This window comes from Microtus pennsylvanicus, chromosome 9 (assembly GCF_037038515.1).
Source record: "Microtus pennsylvanicus isolate mMicPen1 chromosome 9, mMicPen1.hap1, whole genome shotgun sequence".
Classification (NCBI taxonomy): Eukaryota; Metazoa; Chordata; class Mammalia; order Rodentia; family Cricetidae; genus Microtus; species Microtus pennsylvanicus.
In genome coordinates, this window is record NC_134587.1 from 73272200 (window position 1) to 73278199 (window position 6000).

Below are 6000 nucleotides of genomic sequence, written 5' to 3' on the forward strand. Positions count from 1 at the left end.
TGCTTCTGTCCACCATCGTAGGCCCTAAACCCTGTGGAACCATGAGCCCCAAATAAATTCTTTCTTTTATAAGTTGCCTTGGCCATGGTGTTTTTTCACATTGGTAGAAAAGTAACTAGAACAGCAACCCTGGGAAACTCGCTTAGCCTCTTTATTAGCTTCATTTCTCACCAGCCAAATGGGAACAAAGAAAAACTTCTTCAAAGAGTTGATATGAATGATATGATCTTCATGACACATTTAACAGAATTGCTGGGTACATAGTTAATATTGTCTGTAATTGTTACTGCTATTCTGAGAATGGGAAGCCAAATGGGATCCCTGGTCACATGTTTAAAGTGTACCATGTCACTTTTCTTGCTGTTCAAACCTTGCAGAGCAATGCCTAAGCATATCAAAAATGTTGTGTTTAAGTACTGTGGAGCAGATGGGGGGTTCTTGGGAGTTGGATTGCGGCTTCACGCATGCTAGACCTGTTTCCCCCAATAGCTTTTGGGGTGCCGTGCTTGTGAGGACACGATAAGGAAGAGGAGGGGGTCTCCTTTGGTCTCTTGGGAGGTCGGAGCAGAAGCAAGCTTGAGGGGTTGTTCACATCTCCCCGGGGCAGATCGGCACAACTGGACCCACCGCGGCTTCAACCTTGTCCTGTATTTTGCGACTCTGTATTTCCCTTTTGAATCATCATAATAAAGACTTTTATAAATTCACTTTTCACACAGGATCTCACCAAGTTGCCTAGAGTACTGACTTGTAACTTGCTCTGTAGCCCAGGCAGGCCTCTTTGACCAATCATTCCTCTTGCCAGTAGCTTCCTGAGTCTCTGGGGCTATAGATCTGTACGGCCACACCACGGCCCAGCTGTTAAATTCCTTTGCGATAATTAACTTGCTCACTTTAAGCCTTGTTTTCCAGGACTGTAAAAACCAATCAACCAGCAAACACAATCCCCCAAATCCAGTTTAGTATTTGAATAACTAAATGCACAAATCCCTGTGGTGTGTGGCTTCTGTACCGGAGTTCACAGCACTGGGCCTTTTAATTCAGTGTTGTAGAACCGGTTGGCTGACGTTGGGTGTTTTCTGACAGCTTGGGCACTGTGGGTGACACCCGGAGCTGCCTCAGTCTGAACGGGCCACCTCCTCTGAGCTGCAGAAACCACATCTGTCAGTCAGTCAGTCAGTCAGAAACAGTGTGCTCATCTTTTCCAAGGAGAAATAGCAAATGTTCTAGCATGAAAGGCCTCACATATATATCTTGCTTGTATTTTTGACTTTTGTATTAGTGACTCTGACTACTGGGCTTCTATTTAGTGAGACTTGTTAGGACATTATTATTGGGAATAATGTTTACATTTTTTTCCCTCACCTTTAAGAAGTACCTTAGCCTGTCCTTCTGGATTGGTGAAGTGGAAGGATTCCGACGACAGGACTGGAGGGACATTGCTTTGAAACTCAGGTATACCGCTTGAAGCCAAGTGGGAAAATGCAGGAAGTGGAACAAAGATGTTATCAAGAGCTTCATCTTTAAGTCAAGTGACTTAAAGAATCTCTCTAGAGTTAGCACAGAGAAATCTTAGATGAGGAGCCTGGATTCACTTAAAGTACTGCGGAAGCCTGTCTGGCAGCCTTCACCCAGCCGTGGAGTGGTTTTTGAAATAGCAGGGCTAAGAGTCCTCTTCAATTGACAGTTTGCTCTTCTGTCCTTGATCTCTCGCTTTGAAAGTATCCTCCAACAGAGTCTTTTTGAGGCACTCTTCAGGAGCTTATGAGCTGAAAGATAAAGGAGGAAAAGCATGTTTTTGTAACCCCAGTCCAAAACGATAGAGATTCTAAAATTCCAAGGAAAAGCTCCTATTTTTCATAATACATGAATTTCTATCTTAGCATAAGCATTATATTATATATGTATATTATCAATTAAACATTATACATTCTGCATTGTTCGATTCAGTGAAAATAGGCTGCAAGTCTTAAATGTGTCTGAACTTTGAGAGTATAACCTCTTTCCATCTTGTCTTCAGAAAACTTAAGATTCTGATGGAGCAAACAACACTGGCATGCTGGATGAGAAAAGGAACAGGACATGGACTAAGGAGCGGTGGGAAGGCTGTTTCGAACAGGGAGTCAAATAAAGCCTCTCTTAGGAGTCAAATACAATATTGAAGTGAAAAGTGACCCCTGAAAATCTTGGGGAAGACCTTCTCTAGATTTTAGCGGTGAAGATCCTACAGAGGTAATAAAGTCAGAGAAATAGCCTGATCCAGGTAATTCATGGCCTTACACGTTACTATCCTCCATATGAATGTATGCATGTATATATATATATACATACATATGCTGCTTTTTTAAAACCTTTAATTGAAAAAAACATTTTCATACAATATATCTGATCACACTTTCTCATCCCCTAAACTTTTCAGATCCTTCCCACCTCCCACCAGCCAAATTAATGCATGCCCTTTCTCTCTCTCTCTCATTAAAGAACAACGAAACATATGTAAACTACCACCCAAAAACACAAAAAATGAAACCCAAAATACATAACCAAAAGATCAACAAGATAAATTAATTTTATTTATGTTGGCCAACTACTGCTAGGCATGGGGCCTACCTTGAAGTTTGGCGAATATACCTAGTGAGACTCCACTGGAGGAAACATCATTGGAAGAGTGTTCGATTCAGTGTCTTTAAGTATACTACACACATTGTTGAATAACAATCACCACCATACGTCAATCTCCAGGTTTTCTCATCACTTCAAAGTGACATTGTCTGTTAAACAAAATATCCCTAGTCCCCTCTGAAATCCACACACCAGCAAATTTTATTTTATGTTACTATGACTTTTTTTTATTAAAAGACTTATATACTATTTTTCATTTTATTTTATAGCATGTATTGAAATCTCATTTCCTTTAAAATCTGAATAATTGGGCTGGAGAGAAAGCTTGGTTGTTAAAGGCTAAGACTTAGAACCAAAACTTCAAATAATAGCTGGGCATGATGGGATCACCTACAATCTCAGGACTTTAAGACTGAGGCAGGAGGATTGCCACAGTTTAAGGCCCTCTTGGGAAGCACAGTGAGTTCAAGGCCAGCCTGGGCTACAAGGTGAGACAGCATAGTATTCCATTATATGTGATTACCATGTACTGTTCTGTTCATCTGTTTATCTGTTTTGATATTTGTTTTTTTATTGAAAATAGATATTTTCATCTAACGTATTCTGATTATGGTTTGCTGTCCCCCAACTCCTTCCAGATCCTCCCCACTTCCCCACCCACCAAATCCACAGTTCTCTCACTAGAATAGAAAACAGACATCTAAAATAGTAATATTAAAATAGTAATAATAAAATAAAAACAAACAAACCAGGACAGGACAAAACAAATAAACAGGAAAAAAAAAGTCCAAAGAAAAATCACAAGAAACACATACGGACTCTGAGACACACATATTTGCACACACAGAAAATCTATAAAAGTAAAATAGGAAATGATAATATAGAGACAAAAGGTTTGTAAGGTTAAAAACAAAATGCCCGGCTGGGGGTGATGGCATAGGCCTTTAATCCCAGCACTTGAGAGGCAGAGGCAGGAGGATCTCTGTGAGTCTGAGGACAGCCTGGTCTACAGAATGAGTTCTAGGGCAGACAGGGCTACACAGAGAAACCCTGTCTTGAAACAAACAAAACAAAACAAAAAACAAAAAAAAAAACCCAAACCACAACAAAGCATTGCAAGATAAAACCTGCCAAAATTCTACTGAGTTCAGTTTATTTTGGGCATCTACTGCCAACCCTGGGCAGCAGTCTGTGGTTTGTGTGCCCAATAAGAGTCTGTTGGAGAAAACTAACTTTTCCTTTGCGAGTGGTTAATCTTCTGGGTTAGGAGTGGGGACTTGTGTTCACGTCCAGTCTCAGCACTGGGACCCCATCTGGCTTATACCCGTAGGCCCTCATGTTGGCTTCATTTCTTCTGTGGTAAAAGGCTCAGTGCCATTGGAGAAAAGCTGTGGCAAGAGAGCTGCTATAAAGACAATAGTCAGGATGGACTGTTTTTCTCCGTGTATCTCCGGCTGTCCTGGAACTCACTCTGTAGACCAGACTGGCCTCAAACTAAAAGATCTGCCTAACTGTGCCTTCAGAGTGAGTGCTGGGATTAAAGCCGTGCCCTTCGGCGGCCCAGTGCTCCTTTCAGCCCTTTACATCCCAGCTGGGTGTGGTTTTCACCGTGTGAGACTTTAAAAAACATGGCAAGCACACTGTGCAGCCTCTTGATTTTAAATTTACTCTGACAAAAACTGGATCCATCCTTCCTTCCTTCCTTCCTTCCTTCCTTCCTTCCTTCCTTCCTTCCTTCCTTCCTTCCTTCTTTCCTTCCTTCCTCCCTTCCTTTTTCAGATAAAACTCTGTGGATTTGAGGTTGATTACCTCGGGCATGTTAGGGTGCTGTGAGGTAGGGAGACATGTTTCTGACCGAAAGCACCTGCCATGCGCTGCACTGGGCTTGTGGCGTCTTAACGAAGAATCTCCAGCCTCGCCTTGTGGCTCTTTCTCAGGCAGGACATCCTCGAGAAGAGTCCAGTTTTGCTTTTCTGACCTAGTGGTGCGCGCCCTTAATCCCAGCACTGGAGAGGAGTATAAGAGGAGACAGTTCTCACTCACAGCCCCATTCTGAGACTCCTGGAGGCGGGATCGCCATTTTGGACTGAGGTACGAGCCAGTGGCTGGCTGTTTTGCTTTCTGACCTTCAGATTGAACCCCAGTTTCTATCTCTGGGTTTTTATTAATCAAGCTTTGAAAGACCCTACAGACCCCCTCCTCAAAACCCGCAGCTAGCATGCTCCCTGGGGAATGTCCAGTTTGCTTTCGTAAGAACATCCCATGTGCTTGAGAGAGCAGGATGTCTATGAGATAGGAAGACTGCAAGGCAGGATATCAATAAGATAGGACATCAACAAAGCAGGTTGACTGCAAAACAGGATATCTATAAGATAGGAACAGGATGACTGTTGCCAGACATCCATGCTGAGAGAGGAAACCATTCATGCCCACTCCCGCCCCCCCCCCCCCCCCCGCCCGCCTCATTCCAATAACCACGCTTTTGCTTCTGTAAACTTGCTTTTTGCTCTTCCCTATAAAAAGCCCGCCCTCCAGTTGGCAAGCGCGCAAGTCTTCCGAGAGATCTTGCCGCCCGCTGGTACCTGTGTCTACTCAATAAACCTCTTGCGATTTGCATCCGTGCAGTCTTGGCCTGTTCCTTGGTGTTGGGGAGGTCTCCTCCCCACAAAAGGTCCTCGTCGAGGGTCTTTTAGCTTCAGTCCAGACTTATTTTACAGTTTTATAAATTTTGATACTTCCTTTTTATTTCTTCGAAGTTCCGTCTGTAGAGTCCCCCCTTCCAGGATGTAGCTATACCATTGGGCACGGTTACCTACCCATCTAAGGGTATAGAAGCTCAGTGTGTGTGCTTCGAATGTGGGCAGTGGCTAGAGGAGAGAGTTTACCTCATATTTAATAACGACACAACGCATCATGAAGATTCTACAGCTTTTTACAACAATTTTCTTTCTTTTTGTTCTAGTTGGCTTTCTGTTGTTGGGATAAAACACCATGGCCAAAAACAACTTGGAGAGTAAAGGATTATTTCAGTTTACAGCTTATAGTCCATTGTGAGGGGAAGAGAGGGCAGGACTTTGAGACAGGAGCTGAAGCAAAGGCTATGAAGGAATGTTGCTTACTGGCTTGTTTTCTGGCTCGTATTCAGCTACCTTTCTTATAGATCCCAGGACTTTCCCAGGGGTGGCACCTCCCACAGTGGACTGGGCTCTTCCACGTGAATCATTAATCAAGAAAATGCATTGCCCCCTTCCCATATATCCATGCTTGCTTACAGGCCAATATAGTGGAGGCATCTTTTCTGTTAAGGTTTCTCCTGCTGATTGACTCTAGTTTGTGCCAAGTTGACAAAAGGAACAAACACTCCCAACCGAGTTATGG